Raw genomic sequence first — 19,259 nt, forward strand, 5'->3', positions numbered from 1 at the left:
CAAACGCCCCCATCTGTTGACGCAGGGATCGAGACGTGGCTGCACGATCCTTTACAGCCATGCGGATAAGATGCCTGTCATCTCGACTGCTAGTTATACGAGGCCGTTGGGATCCAGCACGGCGTTCCGTATTACCCTCCTGACCCCACCGATTCCATATTCTGCTAACAGTCATTAGATGTCGACCAACGCGAGCAGCTATGTCGCGATACGATAAACCGCAATCGCGATGGGCTACAATACGACCTTTATCAAAGTCAGAAACGTGATGGTACACATTTCTCCTCCTTACACGAGGCATCACAACAACGTTTCACCATGGAGCGCCGGTCAACTGCTGTTTGTGTATGAGAAATCGGTTGGAACCTTTCCTCATGTCAGCACATTGGATGCGTCGCCACTGGCGCCAACCTTGTGTGAATGCTCTTAAAAACCAATCATTTGCATATCAGAGCATATTCTTCCTGTCGGTTAAATTTTGCGTCTGTAGCACATCTTCGTGGTTTAGCAATTTTAATGGCCAGCAGTGTAAATTGTCTGTTACGGTACTCTATTTCTTGTAAGGGCTTCCTACATACCTTCCTCTAGCGCATTTGTAATTGAGAGCCTTTGACTGGGTGAAATGGCACACCTGACCATCATCCCTGGTTGCCAGGCCGTATAGCGGGGCGACATTCACTTTGCTATCCCACCACTATCCGGAGCGTATCCAGGCACATCTTCGCTGGTCGTCGGTGCTCAGTTTGAAGCGAGACTCATCACTGAAGTGAATTCTACTCCAGTCAATGAGATTACGGGCCGAAGAAGGGTCTGGAGACGCCCTGGACATCGGTGGGCTACGACCGACTGTTGCTCGCCCTTAAGGCCAGACAACCAGGAGCGGTCTGACGTGTCATTTCTTTTCATAGCGGGACCCCCTTTGGTTGCCATCCGCAGCACATTTACAGCACAGCTTTACGTCGACGGTATTCTACGGTCCGTTTTGTTGAGCTTCATGGTAAGTCATCCTGGGCTTATATTTCAGCAATATAATGCTCTCTAACGGTAATAGTTTCTACTGGTTATCATAGTGCTTGTCAAATCCTACCGAGCGAGCAAGGTCGCTGGATCTTTCCCCAATGAGAACGTTTTGAGCACTTCGGGAAGGGGCCTCCGACAGTCTCAGGATTTTGAAAAACTAACGCGTTATTTGGACAGAGTTTGGCACGATGTCCTTCAGGAGGACATCTAGCAACTCTGTCAATGGACGCCAAGCCGAATAATTACTTGCAAAATGTCCAGAGGTGGACCAACGCGTTATCGATTTGCTCAACTTCTGAAGCTCTCACTCTTAAGTAAACCATCCATTTTTTCTGAAATTTTAATCATTTATTTGTCTGTACATCTACTACGCAACTATCTCTTTACGTCCCATTCGGATAATTGCTTTGAAATGCGTCTTTCTTTGTCTTAAAGCGTATTTCAAAAGAAAGGTGAAATCTTAAAAGAGGATAAATAGAGTATAACGGTCGCGTCATAGACACAGGAAGCAAAATTTTCAGTACTCTTCTCTATTTATTATATCTTAAAAGACGATAGCAGTTTACGGGTTCTGCGCTAAGTTTGTTCTGTGAAGACAAAGGAGTATTTTACGCGTATATGGTGTGCAGTCTGCCCCCCCCCCCCCAAAAAAAAAAAAGTGTGTGAAATCTTATGGGACTTAACTGCTAAGGTCATCAGTCCCTAAGCTTACACACTACTTAACCTAAATTATCCTAAGGACAAACACACACACCCATGCCCGAGGGAGGACTCGAACCTCCGCAGTCTGCCCAAAGCGTCTACGTTTTCTATTCTTTCGAATCCCTTCTCCGGGGAAATAAGACCGTCAGAACATCGTATTTACATTTGTTTGTCGCGAGTACTGAAATAGCAGTTATCTGTCTCCTTCCATTATCCTTCAAAGGTCACAGTACAGCCATAATAGTGTGGAACAGACTACTGATAGGACCGAGTGCCGAAGTGGATATTCGTTGACCTGCTTTCCTCTCCCTCAAACTGGGTTCTCGTACATCTACATATTTAAGTAATTGAGACGGAGTACATCAGTTACGGGCAAAGTGCTGAAGTGCATCGGCATAATGCATACAAAGCAGCGAGAAATTCCCCCACACAGCATTCCACGTACGGTTACATAGATACTAGGTCGATACACATTCAAGTGTGTGGTGAAAGCTATTCACCGTTATTCGCGTTATTTTCCGCTCCATTTAGAGTAGAAATGGCTTCGCAGTACTTCTTGATGGGTGTTTTTGCGTCCTAGTTTTTACTAGTTCGGAGCAGAATACCGTGCTGGCCCCAAATTTACGACACAGCTCAAACACTGGATTGTTCCGAAGCCGCTGAAGTTTGCAGTTTGTGTTTCTAACAGTTTTTGTTTTCCACAAAATTTCGCGCGGACTTCCGGATTTAAGTTCCAGCAACGATATTTCAGAGCAGAATCTTTCGGCCGTCTTAAGTTGTATATCTTGGAACAAGCCACGGAAATCTGTCAGTCCGTCCAAAATATCACGGAATAATCTATAGTCCGAGACAGTTTTAAGTTTCAGTTATTGCTATTACTATTTGTCGTACGGCTAACTGAGATCTACCGCTTACAAACAAAAGATAAAAAAGAAAAACTAAAATGGAAGATAACAAACATTACAAAGAAAAATTACAAATTATAAATTCCAAGTTAAAAAAAAAAGCCCAGTGGGGCAGTAATTATGGTATGGCAGCGAAACTTGGTAGATATTTTACTGCGGTAATCCGGAACCGATTTATCCCGGAAAAAAAGGAGTTCCGATTTTGGTCACCAGGTCCAAATCTGGCGCTGTGAATGCAAGAGAGATGTATAGAAATTTTTCCATTTGTAATGGATTATGAACGGGGCATGGGCAGAAAAGGTCAAACACGTAAGAAAGGCATAACTCTGATTTCATTACAAACAGCCTCTTACACAGTTTGTTCAATATGAGTACCGGAGACATCGACGAGATTCTATACAGCGTCAGATTTGCACCTGATGACCAAATTCGGAACTAATTTTTTGAGCGTAAATTGGTTCTGCATTAACTCATTAACATCTCTATCAAGTTTCGCTGCTATACGATAATTACAGCCCACACTGAACCTCCGTGAATAGCTACACTTTGATTCAAACCACCCGTCGTCAATATTCGATGTCCAGTCGATAGTCAACTGTTGGTTCCAGAAGTGTCTTCTCTTGGAACACTGTTGGACAATGTGATTCACGGTCTACTCTGCTGCCCCGCAGTCAAATTCAGAGCTACCGACGATGCCCCATCTGTGTAGGTTAACCGTAGGACTTGCGTGTCATACACGAACCCTGTTTAGACCACACCAAATCTTCCTAAGTAGTTGCGAACGTAGCTCTAGTGCAGTGGAGAGGAAAGGGCGGTGTGAATGGTGTTCCGAAGGAGACAATAATAACAGGGTTCAACCTTACTTGAAACCTTCATTTACTCCTTATGCTAGCCACTGGCGCACGTCGAGTTTAATTTTAATATCCATATTTCTATAAAGACTTCCGACAGAGCCTATCAAGTCCTTTTATGGCCGTGGCAGTCTATTAGATACAGCACTAGAATTCGGCCCTGAGGGTCTCGGGTTAAATTCCGGGTAGGGTCGGCGACTTTTCTCCGTTTCAGTCCCTCTAGGATGGACCGAAGTCTACTCAGACGTCTGCCAAAATGAGTATGGGAATGTTTCTCGAGAGCAAAGGGTGGTCCTGACGAATGACACGCCAACCCTCCCCCTCCTAGGTCCGCAGCGGATAGATGGGCTGCACTCCGACCGAAAGTCCGGACTTCGCTTTTCAAGTTCATTTGAATGCCTTCTTAGTCTCTAAAAACTGAACTTCGTCCGAATACGCCTCGGAAGGCCCAACAGTACTGACCGACCGCCATGTTATCTTCGGCTATAGGCGTCACTGGATGCGGATATGGAAGGGCATGTGGTCAGCACACCGCTCTCCCGGCCGTATGTCAGTTTCCGAGACCGGAGCCGCTACTTCTCAATCAAGTAGCTCCTCAGTTTGCCTCATAAGGATTGAGTGCACCCCGCTTGCCAACAGCGTTCGGCAGACCGTACGGTCAGTAAACCCCACAGATTTTTCTTATCTACCTCATCAAAAGCTGCTTAGAAATCAGTGGCAAGAAATATGAATTTCCTCCTCCGTATTTCTAAATTTTACTGACATTATTTGTGCTGGATGGTTTTTTACTGAAACCATACTGTTGAGCTGCTAAAATGACATCAGCTATTCCATGTATGTGTGGTTGTCTGCTCTGTCGGAGATATCCATCACATCAGACGTCACACTTACGTAGTACATCTGTGGGCATCACTGCCATGTTATTTCAGTGCGCATGCACAATAGGGTCCGAACATCTTGCGGGAATACAGGGAACGTTGCGTGCTCAAAAAAGCAAAAAACAAAACAAAAAATGGCTGAAATGGCTCTGAGGTCATCGGTCCCCTAGAACTTAGAACTACTTAAACTTAACTAACCTAAGGACATCACACACATGCCCGAGGCAGGATTCGAACCTGCGACCATAGCGGTTGCGCGGTTCCAGACTGAAGCACCTAGAACCGATCGGTCACAACCGCCGGCAACTTTGCGAGCAAATGAGGTAAATTGACAGGGACGGTACTTCGTAGTGTGCGTCAAGCTGAGAATTTGAGTTCGATAGAAAGTGTTCTCGGCTAGCCGCTCGATCGATACCGGGTCCGCCACAAATTTTCAACTTACGCCACTGAGTTACTTCAGTGCCCAGTTGCGGCTGATGTTAGCACCTCTTAGAAGCATCAGGTATTCCCTTCATTCTCTCACCAGTTGTCTTGTTGCAAACACCAATTACATTTCCTTGCTTACATTTCCATTCTTACAGTAAAAATATTTCTGATGATTCCTGGTAATCCGTTTCCGCGTTCGGGAAGGAGCAGATTTTCACATTGTGAGGACAGTTAAACCTTGTGTACGATGTTTACAGCAGGGGAAGTTTTAGAGGAGAATTTTGTTGTTCCACAGATTCATTGCTCCAAAGAAGTAAAAACAGTGGAACGCTACGTCAAGAATATTAGAGGGTGGAGAACAACGGACGAAAAGGCTTCAGCTGCAAACCGGTTGCTCCGTGGACGAGTAACGGCAGGTTGGAGAAAGCTATACTGATCGGCTTTCCTCCGCTTTTTTAAAAGTTCTTTCCAAAGAGGATTATGTGCAGCGTCTTCATTTCGGCTTTCCTGTCATGAGCTTCCCGGCACGCTCTTCGCGTTGTTAACATTATCCTGTGCTACGCATTTAAGTTTTTCATTTTTTATTTCGTCTCGAAAAGATGCGAAGGCCGTTGTCAGATGAGAAACGCTCGATATGCTGTAGTTTCCGTTTCCTTTTTGTTCTCGGGCCAGCATTGTGACCCTGAATGCGACGTCAATGCTGCGACTACGGCCGTGCGCGAAGACTCAGTTAACAGGCGGCGACCTCTCCCCCTGGCGATGATGGGAGACAGATAGGGCCCCCACAGAGGAAGGGTTCTTCATCGGGACCGACAGGGGGGAAGCAGTAGAAACACTGCAGAGGAAGTCGCTCTCAGTTTATGCGGGGCTCTCAGGGACGCCAGAGTAAACGGTAGCGTGTGGGGGCCAGTCCCCCTGTCAGTTAATTTAAGCTGCACGTGAGTCAATCTCTGCAGAGGTGTCGCGGTAGCATCAGACGAGGGTAGCTTGAAAATTTCGCGGGATCACCGTCAGACGTCAGTGCTAGAGCGACGTCTCCCGCGTAATAATTGCTGATCTTTTACGATCCAACACGTGGCGTGCCAGTGCTCTGATTAGAGATCTGTGGTGCGTACGTGTCTCTGTTGTCTCCGTGTAGTGATTTGTGACAAAAAAATCCGAGATTCGAGCAGTGATTAAGTACTTCGTAAAAAACATGATTGTCAGCAAAGGAAATTCATGTAAATTTTTAGAAAGCACTGGGGGATCCTGCTCCTTCATATTCAACTATTGCCAAGTGGACAAATCAGTTTAAATTTGGCCGGGACAGTTTAGACGATGATCGATGTAATGGTCGGCCAAGAAGTGCCCTACCCCAGATGTTACTGCATAAAATGGTCATGGAGTATCGCCGACTGAAAGTGCGAGAAATTTCTGAAGGCGTAGGGATTACATTTCGATAGTGGAATTGGATATGAGAAAATGGTTTTCTAGATTGACGCTGTGACTATCGACGCAGGATTACAAACGCATCAGAGTGGAAGTGTGAGAACAATGTTCGACCTGTTTTCGGAGCAACCAAGAAGATTTTTTGAGCAATTTTGTGACCACAGATGAAACGTTGGTCCACTACAAAACGCCAGAGATAAAACAACACTCAGAGTAGCGGGAACGTACTGATTTATGACCTCCAAAGAAAGCAAAGGAAGTACGAGTAGTTCACTTTCATAGTGATGAAGCGTTACAAGCAGATGTTGACAAGTCAGACTTCCTACAGTGACGGTATCGACAAACTGGTCTCTCGTTGGGAGAACTGTGTTCGTGGTGTTGGTGATATGTTGAGATATAAATACGTGGACATGAAGAATGAAGATGTAGAATGATAATAACGTTTGTTTTACTTTAAAAAATTTTAAGAGTATTCGGATACAAAATTCGTAGGCATTACTCATCATCACTCCCTGGTACAGCCACGTCACGTATCTTTAATCTGAGTTTGAGTCACGAAACGGGCTTGTTCGCAGCAAGACAGTTATCCAGGGGTTTGTGGGAAGACGTCTGCAGCAACACGACCTGTCAACCTAACGATCCTTATTGTGGCATCCTTTGAGGTTATGATTTTAAGCAACATTTTGACGTGTGAGGAGATATAGCTGTCTGTGTCCTGTCTTCGTGGTCATCATGACGTCCTTCAAGAAGATAATACAAGAGCACTTGTTGCCCGTGCTGTCCTCGCCTATTTCGATACAGAGAGAATTCGAGTGTTGCGTTCACCATTACTTTCTCCAGATCTCTCCGCATCTCAAACACCTGGTCGTGAGTTACTAAGAGACTGGAACGCCATCATTCAGTAACCGCAACGATTGCTGAACTCTTGCTGAGAAAGAAAGAAAATGCCACGTCTGTCCGCTGGGAAATATGAACCAGTCGGAAGTTACACAGACTGAATGTATCATCCAATATGTCGGCAAAATTTCGGCTGAATTCGCAAAAAGTTAAAACATCATAACTAGAGACTTGCGTTTTATAGTACCAACAGCGTATCAAACTTTTTATTCAATATCAGAGACTTTCTGCATTCCTTGGCACAAAGTAGTGTGTATTAAACCACGTGCAAGCATCATGGAAAGAACATGCGTTGGTCAGTCAAACAGAGCTGTGGCAGATAGGTTATCTGGTCATCAGAGAAATGCAAGTTAAGAAAGATTCAACCGTTGCCTACCAAATTTTGACAGTAAACAACTCATGTGATGTAAAATTGAATTTTTAGATTATTTTAAGAAAAGCAGAAAGATGAACCTTCTGATAATACTAGAAATCAACAAGGATGTGACTCAGAATGTCAGCTTAGTATTAAATGAACAAATGCAATTTCCTTTTTCCCTTATGTTAAATAGAATTTTAGTTATAAATGCTAGACTAGAACAGTGAACTGAATTTTATTTTTTTCATCAGTTGTTAAATGTATCTCCATATTAAACAACTTTATGTTTCCTAGTTTAGTTAAGGTAACTACATCAGCGTGAAAAAAAGCAGTCTTTCTGATGTTAACACTCTACATATCATCATTTTCGTATCTTCTGTATAAATAATGTCCATGCAAATCATGTAACTTGTCAAGGAATCACGTCGGAGAAGCGAGTGTGAATGGATGCCCTCGCTATCTGTGGCCGAGCCAATCGAATCTTCATTTGTGTGTGTGCCCAAATGCTAGATGCATGAACAGCAGAACGCACATGCGCGTGACAACAGCCCAGCTGTGAATTTGTTTACATCCACCTACAGGTAGGCAGCAGTGCGCATCACGATTCAAAACAAAGACTATTAATCACTTCGAAAGACTTACACTTAAATACTTAGTTACGTTAATTAATGTAAGATCTTTTGTAAATCTGTGGTGTAAATGCAACTGTGAAAACCTCGTTAATTATCGAAGAATTTCTATAACTCAACTGTAAGCGGAGAGAAGGAGATTTTGTGAAGAGGTCAGTTTTGTCGATTTACTAGTGATTCGCTTCGTACTGTTGGCAAGTCAGCTTAGCATAACTGGGTGAATGATGACTTTGGAGCGTTTGTGCGAAGGTAATCAGACGTAAACTGATAGCGTAGGGTAAGTTTTATTGCGAAATACAACTTTGTGAACACAGTGTGAGGGAATATACAGGAGGTTTTTTACGAAGTGGTACCAAAGCTGCCCTGTTTCTTGAAGCTGGCAGATCACTTGAGGCAGAAAATCGAACTCGGCCGCAATGAAAGTTAAGCCAATTCTCAGTTCCGAAGATTCGAGAAGTTTCTTTGCTGCTACAATTGCTTACAGAGCGATGACCATCTTAGTTATACTGGGGAAATTTGAAGCGCTGTAAACTGCTACCGAAATTCATGTCCTTCATCTCGTTATGATAGGCTGAAGGGGCTACGACATGTCTGGTCCAATGTCTTCTTAATATTGGAAAAATAGTTTTTCGAGACCCTGTGAAAACTTTGTGCTACGTAGGTTACGTAAAGCATGTTTCGAAATAGCACTTTTAAAGTTGTTCTAGCCTTTTTCGTGCATGACACAGCCTCTGAGATGTAAATAGTACACAGTCGTATTAAATTTCTTCAGGCCACAGTAATTGTGATGAATTGGTAAATAAATTTGCAATAATTTAAGCTCTTCTGGGCAAGAAGGGTGATATAAGTCTTGTAATGTATAAGTATTCAATTGAATTTCTTTATTGCGATAGGTCTATTTGGGCTACAGTGAATAATTCACAGAATTTTATCATTATTTGCTTAAACTTTTTGTATTTACATGTTATGGCTATATGGTGTGTGTATATGTGGATACTTACGTCAAAGTTCTTGACTTCCGTATCTCATTGGTGGGCACCGTCGTTTGTTATTCGTAAATAGCCTGTTGTCGAAATAGGCCTATCACACTACAGAAATTAAATGTCAACTTTTCCCAGACACTCTTTTGTAAGCAGGATTGCTTTTATTGTTTCATTTTCTAAAGGATCCAATGGTTCAACCATGTCCCTGCAAATAAAGACCCCTAGAACCAGTTCACTTCTCGACTGAAATCCACATATTTTCATTTTTACTCATTTTAATGATTTCATTAATGCATTGTAATATTCACCTAAGTAGCATTTTCGAAATCCTGACTCAGCGGACACTGATTCGCCCGTATTCGTGTCCAGAAACTGTCTTAATGTAGGATTCTATAGTTTTTACAATGGATTTCCCTCATCAATAAAAATTTACATAATTCGAATGCATTGCGATTTTCGACTCTATGTTGCAGTTACTGCTGGAAGCAAACAACTCTAACAACTCTTCTTCCCCCCCCCCCTCCCCCCCTGCCTTGGAAAGTGCAATTTTGTGTTTGACTGTAGTGAATTGCTGAGAAATGAAACGTTTCTTTTAGTAGTCCCCTGACTGCTCACATATTTAACACGGAAGTATTTTTAGCATCAGTGGAAAAAATATGTCGGATACGAACTTTCCAATTTAATGCGCAAAGGAAAACTGAGTTTGAACCCGTTACTACTTACCTTGCATAACAACAGCGCAACGGTAACTGAGAGAAACGGAAATTACAACAACAAAAACCACGTTTTAGCTCCGGCGTTCATTTGAAGGAGGTATGACCCGAAAGTAAGGCAAGTAAACACAAGAAGTAATTAAAACGCTTAGCTATTGTTACTTCTTTTCGTAGCTACACTCTGTTGTTTAGTAATAAAGGAATTAATAACATTCAAAACTGCAACTAAAGGCATTTATTTCGGCAATTACGCATCTCTATAACAACCGCTGAAAAAGTCATTGCAGAAATGCGGTTTTTCAATCACTACGATTTAAATCGTAAAAATATACGTTCAAAATGAAAACAGAGTTAACACATTTAAAATGGCGTTCTGCTGAAGCTACGGTCTCTGGGTGTCATGTTCTGCCAAGCACTGACGGGAAATTTAGTTAATGATGAAATTTCATAATTGGTTATACTTCCTGAGGTTGCAATTTTAGTGGCCAGTAGTGAAAAATAGGCTTTGAAATAACTAATCGAAAAACTTTTTTAACCTTGTGTCACACTCTTTATTATTAGTGCACCACATAGGTTACATAGGTTATGGGTTAAAAGCTCATTTTCTAGTACACAACTGAATCCCAAGATGGAAACCAGACGAAGATGTGTCAACTTCTTAAACTATCGATTATTGATTTAATCTTCAATAGTTATCTCCGTTAATAATTTTATATATATATATATATATATATATATATATATATATATATATATATACACGAATTCCCATTCCTCTCCGCGTAGCTCTATTCCGTTTTATATATATATATATATATATATATATATATATATATATATATATATATATATTGTACAAATTTCATTAGACGAGAATTTACAATATCTAAGAATAAATAAATATATATATATATATATTGTACAAATTTCATTAGAAGAGAATTTACAATATCTAAGGATAAATATAAAACGGAATAGAGCTACGCGGAGAGGATTGGGAATTCGTATCATTATATGTTTATAAATGAAGGCACCAAGGTTCATCGCCTGTGCAGAGGTTGTAACACTGTCTAAAAGAGGTGAATAATCGGATTGAGTTTGCTCATTCAGTAGTAAATGTGGCGATACACAAATGCGTCTCTTACTTTTTAAAATTTCTAAATGAGTGACCTTTGCACCATTTCTCTTTATGAGTAGGACGTCTGCATGTATTACATATTTTTGGTTTTCGTTTAAGCGATCTTCAGTGAACAATGAATCTGGCTTCTTTAATTTTCGACCTCTGTAATGTACTCTGAGCCTAGTACAGATTGACCTCCCAGTCTGTCTGTTATAGCAAGACTCTCACTCTTGGTAGACCGAAAAGGGAATGACGTAGTTTATCTTTAGAGGTAAAATTTCAAATCAGATACACAACATTTTAAAGGCAAAGGATTTCTCAGGGGCTGTCTATGTCCCATGGACATTAGGTAAGTGTTCCTTCAACTCAAAAGATATACAACCTAACATCATGAAAAGTTGATCTGTAATATCATTTGCCAAGAATGTCAGTGTTGCTATATTGGACAGACTTGGAGGTCAATCTGCAGCAAGTTCGGGGAGCACCAAACAAGTTTGAGATTGAAGAGGTCAGTTTCATCCTTTGCCGAACATTGCTTAAAAGAAAATCAAGAAGAATTAATAGATATGGTAGTCTCATTAAGCAAACTCAGTTCAATTATTCATCCCTTCTAGCCCATGTTACAACCGCTGCGTAGGAGAAGAGCCTTGGTAGTTTCATTCGTAAGTAGACAATGACGCAGAGTTCAATTCCTGTGCACATATCTCTACCTCCATGTATATTTACTCATTGTTATTGTAAATGCCTTCCTAATGAATTTTGTAAGATATAGATAAGGTATTAATAATGTATCGAAATTATCTACAGAGATAACTTTTATAGTGTAAGTCACGAACTGATAGGTTAAGATGTTGACATGTGCATCTTTGCTTGGTCTTCATCTTTGCCATCAGTTTTGTGCTAGAAAATGGGCTTATAGCCAGAAATATATGTTGTACAGTAACAATTAAGTTTGTGAAACACGGTGTAAAACTGTCTCGATTAGTTGATGCAATATATAATGTTTCACCCTCATTTGAGTCAAATAGAAAAAAGATCAAATGCGAGTACGCATCGCGCTCTGAGAGTTCCGTACAAACTGAATTCTCTATGTAGACAGTTCACCCACACCGGTAATCGAAAATATTGACTATTTTTTATCTGTTAGCGACATTGATACTGGCAAGATATCGGTTCCGGAAATTCCAAGACTTTCGGAATGTTTTCTACTAGTCTAACATACTGGTCTTCAGCATTGCGGAGTGATGCCATACATAGTAAACCGTGGGAGGAGAAAGGCAAGGCACATTCGGCAATGCAAGGGGTCGCCATATATGGTAACCTTAGGTGAGTGATAAGTTTGAAATCGGAAAGCCGGCCGGAGTGGCCGCGCGGTTAAAGGCGCTCCAGTCTGGAACCGCACGACCGCTACGGTCGCGGGTTCGAATCCTGCCTCGGGCATGGATGGGTGTGATGTCCTTAGGTTAGTTAGGTTTAAGTAGTTCTAAGTTCTAGGGGACTTATGACCACAGCAGTTGAGTCCCATAGTGCTCAGAGCCATTTGAACCAATTTTGAAATCAGAAAACAAATGAAAGTAAATGTATTTTTTGTGTGCTTTAATTAAAAATTAAATTTTTTGAGGTATTTTTCATTTACTTGTAGTGTGAAACCTTGGTTCTCTCCAAATTTCATGATTCTGTGTGAACATTAAGGACCCTACAAGCTTTGTTGAATTAGTTTGTGAGTATCAAAGTAAGGGACGTAAATCGCCGTGTCTTTTCATTTCATTAACTGAGAACCTTCAAATTTTTACATTGCCAAGGGGCCGCAGATCTTGCTATGTGACATAAAGTTCAACTTGATACTCGCTCCTGAGATTTTTAAAAATCGGACAGACAAACTGACGGACGGACGAACAACAGAATGCTCCTGCAAGGTTCCGTTTTTACCGACTGAGGTACGGATTGCAACACAGATTAGACTTAGTTGTTCGCACTAAAATATTTCTCAGCTGACGTCATCAGTTTGCTGCGCTGTGGACGCAGCGAGGTTTGTCAGACTGCCGCTACTTTGCGCCGGCCAGCAGTTGATTTGGCGCCAGTGGGGACTGCAGATTCGAGCCCCGGGCCTGCACAGTGTGACGTGTATATCGACCGGCCAGTGGTAGCAGAAGCTCTGCCGTAATCCCACGCCGTCGCCCCTAATCGCTTCCCGACCACCGGACCGTGCTCTCGCAGCCAACTACATAATTACCGCGCGTCACGTGCCTCCGGCGTCGCCCTTTATTTTTCAAATATTTTTATTTTCATTTTTTAATTCCGCACACTTATTTTTTTCCCCGAGCTCGCGGTGTTAAGCGCTGCCGCATCGTAAAAAACACATGACGCGCCGCGCGGCCGCAATCGAGCGAGCGCGCCGCACTCTGTACGGGGGAACAGGGCCGCATAATTCTGTGCACCGCGCCGGGCCGGATTTTAATTCCGCTCTGCCCAACGAATTCGTAATTGCTGCCAAGCTCGGTCGTCAATAATTTCGCGAGACAAAAAATTTCCACTTCTTCGGCCTGCATAACGATTAGCATCGGGAAACGGTTTCGGTCAAACTGGCGCATTGCCTAGCATTTGTTCATGAGACCCAGAAAATATTAGATACAGGCTCCCAGGTAGATGCCATTTTCCTTGACTTCCGGAAGGCGTTCGATACAGTTCCGCAGTGTCGCCTGATAAACAAAGTAGGAGCCTACGGAATATCAGACCTGCTGTGTGTCTGGATTGAAGAGTTTTTAGCAAACAGAACACAGCATCTTGTTCTCAATGGAGAGACGTCTACAGACGTTAAAGTAACCTCTGGCGTGCCACAGGGGAGTGTTATGGGACCATTGCTTTTCACAGTATATATAAATGACCTAGTAGATAGTGTCGGAAGTTCCATGCGGCTTTTCGCGGATGATGCTGTAGTATACAGAGAAGTTGCAGCATTAGAAAATTGCAGCGAAATGCAGGAATATTTGCAGCGGATAGGCACTTGATGCAGGGAGTGGCAACTGACCCTTAACATAGACAAATGTAATGTATTGCGAATACATAGAAAGAAGGATCCTTTATTGTATGATTATATGATAGCGGAACAAACACTGGTAGCAGTTACTTCTGCAAAATATCTGGGAATATGCATGCGGAACGATTTGAAGAGGAATGATCATATAAAATTAATTGTTGGTAAGGCGGGTGCCAGGTTGAGATTCATTGGGAGAGTTCTAAGAAAATGTGGTCCATCAACAATGGAGGTGGCGTACAAAACACTCGTTCGACCTATACTTGAGTATTGCTCATCAGTGTGGGATCCGTACCAGATGGGGTTGACAGAGGACATACAGAAGACCCAAAGAAGAGCGGCGCGTTTCGTCACAGGGTTATTTGGTAACCGTGATAGCGTTACGGAGATGTTTAGCAAACTCAAGTGGCAGACTCTGCAAGAGAGGCGCTCTGCATCGCGGTGTAGCTTGCTGTCCAGGTTTCGAGAGGGTGCGTTTCTGGATGAGGTATCGAATATATTGCTTCCCCCTACTTATATCTCCCGAGGAGATCACGAATGTAAAATTAGAGATTAGAGCGCGCACGGAGGCTTTCCGGCAGTCGTTCTTGCCGCGAACAATACGCGACTGGAACAGGAAAGGGAGGCAATGACAGTGGCACATAAAGTGCCCTCCGCCACACACCGTTGGGTGGCTTGCGGAGTATAAATGTAGATGTAGATGCAGAAATCTGGCGCAAATTCTGATTAACTGAAGGCCTACAACTTATTTTCCGGTGAGTAAAACCTGAATGACACTATTTCTTGCTCCCATCAGCTGGTAGTAAGAGACGATTTTTACTATTTACACATACAGTCAAACCCCAGGCCATGAGGACTCTTGACCACAGCCGATGGTAGCGCGGAGCCGCGGGAAGTGAGCAGAGCGACAGGCGAGAACTACGGAAAGAGCGCCAGCACTATTTAGACGTGGCAGAAGCAGCAAGCGTCCCTGGCAGCAGGCAACTTGTTTTAAAGCTGCCGGACGGCGTGGCCGAGCGGTTCTAGGTGCTTCAGTCTGGAAACGCGCGACCGCTACGATCGCAGTTTCGAATCCTTCCTCGGGCATGGATGTGTGTCATGTCTTTAGGATAGTTAGGTTTAAGTAGTTCTAAGTTCTAGGGGACCTCAGATGTCAAGTCTCCATGGTGCTCAGAGCCATTTGAACCATTTTTTTAAAGTTTCTTGCGAGGATCTGTACCTTTTTACTGAAAACGATGGTCGTGTAAAATTTTTACCGTGTCACAAAGTATTAAAACATATAAAGAAATTCAATTTAAGACGACATTATGCAGTAAATCACGCGGTAGAGTACGACGAACGGAAGGGAATAATCTTTGATTCAAAGCCAGCTTTTCAAACGAAGTAAGTTACTGCTCAATAATACACTACTGGCCATTAAAATTGCCACACCACGAAGAAGACGTGCTAGAGACGCAAAATTTAACCGGCAGGAAGAAGATGCTGTGATATGCAAATGATTAGCTTTTCAGTGCATTCACACAAGGTTGGCGCCGGTGGCGGCACCTACAACGTGCTGACATGAGGAAAGTTTCCAACCGATTTCTCATACAAAAACAGCAGTTGACCGGCGTTGACTGGTGAAACGTTGTCGTGATGCCTCGTGTAAGGACTTCCGACTTTGATTAAGGTCGGATTGTAGCCTATTGCGATTGCGGTTTATCGTACCGCGACATTGCTGCTCGCGTTGGTCGAGATCCAATGACTGTTAGCTGAATATGGAATCGGTGGGTTCAGGAGGGTAATACGGAACGCCATGCTGGATCCCAACGGCCTCGTATCACTAGCAGTCGAGATGAGAGGCATCTTATCCGCAAGGCTGTAACGGTTCGTGCAGCCTCGTCTCGATCCCTGAGTCCACAGATGGGGACGTTTACGAGACAACAACCATCTGCACGAACAGTTCGACGACATTTGCAGCAGCATGGATTATCAGCTCGGAGATCATGGCTGCGGTTACCCTTGACGCTGCATCACAGACAGGAGCGCCTGCGATGGTGTACTCAACGACGAACGTGGGTGCACGAATGGCAAAACGTCATTTTTTCGGATGAATCCACGTTATGTTTACAGCATTACGATGGTCGCATCCGTGTTTGGCGACATCGCGGTGAACGCACATTGGAAGCGTGTATTCGTCATCGCCATACTGGCGTATCACCCGGCGTGATGGTATGGAGTGTCATTGGTTACACGTCTCGGTCACCTGTTGTTCACATTGACGGCACTTTGAACGGTGGACGTTACATTTCAGATGTGTTACGACCCGTGGCTCTAGCCTTAATTCGATCCCTGCGAAACCTACATTTCAGCAGGATAATGCACGACCGCATGTTGCAGGTCCTGTACGCTCCTTTCTGGATAAAGAAAATGTTCGACTGCTGCCCTGGCCAGCACATTCTCCAGATCTCTCACCAACTGAAAACGTCTGGTCAATGGTGGCCGAGCAACTGGCTCGTCACAATACGCCATTCACTACTCTTGATGAACTGTGGTATCGTAGTGAAGCTGCATGGGCAGCTGTACCTGTACACGCCATCCAAGCTCTGTTTGACTCAATGCTCAGGCGTAACAAGGCCGTTATTATGGCCAGAGGTAGTTGTTCTGGGTACTGATTTCTCAGGATCTATGCACCCAAATTGCGTGAAAATGTAATCACATGTCAATTCTAGTAAAATATATTTGTCCAATGAATACCCGTTTATCATCTGCATTTCTTCTTGGTGTAGCAATTTTAATGGCCAGTAGTGTAAGTTCTGCTTGTAATAAAGTGGCAGTGGAGGGAATAATTACCATGTCAGTTTCGAGTACTCGATCTACTGATCTACTGCTATTATTTCATATAAAAATATTTCACATAATTGGTGGGGAGGGGGGGGGGGGGGCGGGGGGCGTTGATCATCCTGGAAGAGACTCTTCTGAGAATCAGCTACAGAATTTCTTAGCAGATAGCTGTGCGCTTGAAGCCATTTGCTGAAGATCAATTTATTAGACAGTGCCTTATAATAGCAGTAGAAGAGCTGTGCCCACAGCTGGTTCCGTAGCTAGAGTCGGCGTCACTTCATCGAGCTACTGTAATGCGCCGAATTGAAGAATTAGCGGAAGATTTGAAGTCTCAGCTGACAGTGAACTGTTGCCTTTTCTTTATCTCTGGATTACTCTCTTGACTTCTAGGGTGTGTCCAGAGAAAAAACGAAGACTCGTGATCTCCTGGTTATCCCTGTACACTGCCTGATTCATGAACAACATCTGTGTTCCAAAAGCGTAAAACTGAATAATGTTATGAACTCGGCTGCCAAAATTCTATTCGAGCAAAAGGATTCAATCATCGCTTTTTCAAAGTGTTTCTGGACGATGTCGGTTATGGATATGGAAATTTGCCTTATCACCGTGGGGTTTCCTGGCTCAGTCGTGTTAATTTCTGGAGCGCTTCATGGAACTGCGCTGAGAAATATCGTTATTCGTGGAACTGAAGGGAGAAAGTGTCCCACAACTGCCAGATGACAGATGCATTTTTGGTTTCGCCTTTTTAACTGATGCGACGGACATGTTTGGGACTTGCGTGTGTCACTTCAAGGGAACGACATTCTCATCATCCACTTCTGTGGCAATATAATGGCATTCAGTCAGTAGCGAGCCAGTGTGTGTGTTGGACCTTCCATCAAGCTACGGACCCCCTTGAAGATGTCTCCCGCAGTCGGAGACGAAACGTTGGGAATCACCTCAGAATTCATCAACCGAACACGGCATAACAGCCCGGATAATTATAATGGACAAGGTGAAACTGTCGCTCTGGGAGAAGCGGCTCGAGGCTAGAAACGTCTCTTACTTCCAGAAACTGTCAGCATTAACAAACGTTGCCGTTGCTGAGGGTTTTGGTTAGTATATAGATCTTTTAAGAAAACGGCATACTGAATTTGAAATAAAATTCACTGATATTTTGCGCCTTGAAACAGATTAAGGAATTTTTGCTACTTCGTACTCTGCTGACATCGATTCTGTAAGCCACCCTCTCCAAATGGAAATCTTAGATCTTCAGCGCGATTCAGAACTGAAAGAGAGATATATAAACATTTGTTCGAGAAGCGTTACACCAAACGTCGTAGCCATCCAGCATGGATGTTTAGTCTGTTCGGCTTAGCGTACAATTGTCATCAGTTCTTTTCCCTAGTGTAACTGTGAAAAACGTGGCTGAGATGCTCCGTATTAGATTACTATCTGAAATGTGTTTTGAGAGTGAGCTGTGCTGAATCAGTCATTCCCAACAATGAAGCTCTTATGCAAAGAAAAGTAAATAATAGTAGAAAGCGACAACAGAAAAGCGAAGTGGGTTAATTTCGTATATTTTCTTTGTCACTCAGTTTCCTAATTCTGCCTTTCAGTTTGCCGTCATCCAGTAACTTTCGTATTTAGTATGTCTTTACACTCATTTTGTTCTCCTTTCTTTACTGGCAATGTTTCCTTGAATTAGAAAATCTGTTTGGCATTAAGGTTATTGTAATAAGTGTCTTTATTAAATGTTCAACATGGTTAATTAGAATTTTGCGATGGAGCTGGAGCAAAGAGCGGAATCACGCTGCGCCATAGAGCGGTACCTTGAACGGCCATGGTCTAGACCAACATTAAATATTCCTGAACAGAGTGTACAGCGCGTCACGGAATGAACTTCGTCCTTTTACTACTCATTTGTTTTTGTGGAATAATGTCGGGAATTCAGTCCCACTTATCCCGTGCTGGCGCAGCCATTCCGCAAACAATCTCTTGCAGCTGCTGCAGGCCTACCTGTTCGCCTGCCGGACTGGGAGTGGTCCAGTTGGCAAGCCCGGCGCCAAAACTGTGGGGCCTCCGCTTGTTGACGAAGTCCACCGGAAGACTGTATTCGTCACACAGCGACACCTGCGCAGAAAAAGAACACCCATTACTCATGGAATTTTCATAGGATAAGCTAACCTAAATACGATACAAAATCACAAAATTCGCGTTTTTTTAAAGTAAAGGAACAGGTGTTGTGAAAAATTGTAAATGTCAGTGAACATAATCTGCTTAGAAATGATACTGTATTTAATTTTTTAAAGTTGCAAATGTAGACTAGAAAAAATAAAATCAGTATATCATTTTTTTTGGACAGAAATTCTTAAATACGATATAGTTCATGCAAAATATGATACACAAGTAGTATTGTGCTGTAAATTGAAGACAGAAGGTTGAAATCTTAAAAATGAGATAGAGGCCACACAAAACGATACATATGTATCACCGGGATTCTTCTGTGGGGG

General features: G+C 43.0%; 1 long non-coding RNA gene across 1 annotated transcript in view; it reads right to left on the reverse strand.

Annotated features, from left to right (window-relative positions):
• The window catches only part of LOC124804634, a 216,731-nt gene extending 197,858 nt beyond the window's left edge, over positions 1-18,873 (reverse strand). Inside the window, exon 1 of the long non-coding RNA XR_007017359.1 lies at positions 18,766-18,873. This is a non-coding gene — a long non-coding RNA (uncharacterized LOC124804634). The remainder of the gene's footprint in view (positions 1-18,765) is intronic.
• Positions 18,874-19,259: the final 386 nt, after the last annotated feature.

The sequence above is a fragment of the Schistocerca piceifrons genome, chromosome 7, assembly GCF_021461385.2.
Source record: "Schistocerca piceifrons isolate TAMUIC-IGC-003096 chromosome 7, iqSchPice1.1, whole genome shotgun sequence".
NCBI classification, from domain to species: Eukaryota; Metazoa; Arthropoda; class Insecta; order Orthoptera; family Acrididae; genus Schistocerca; species Schistocerca piceifrons.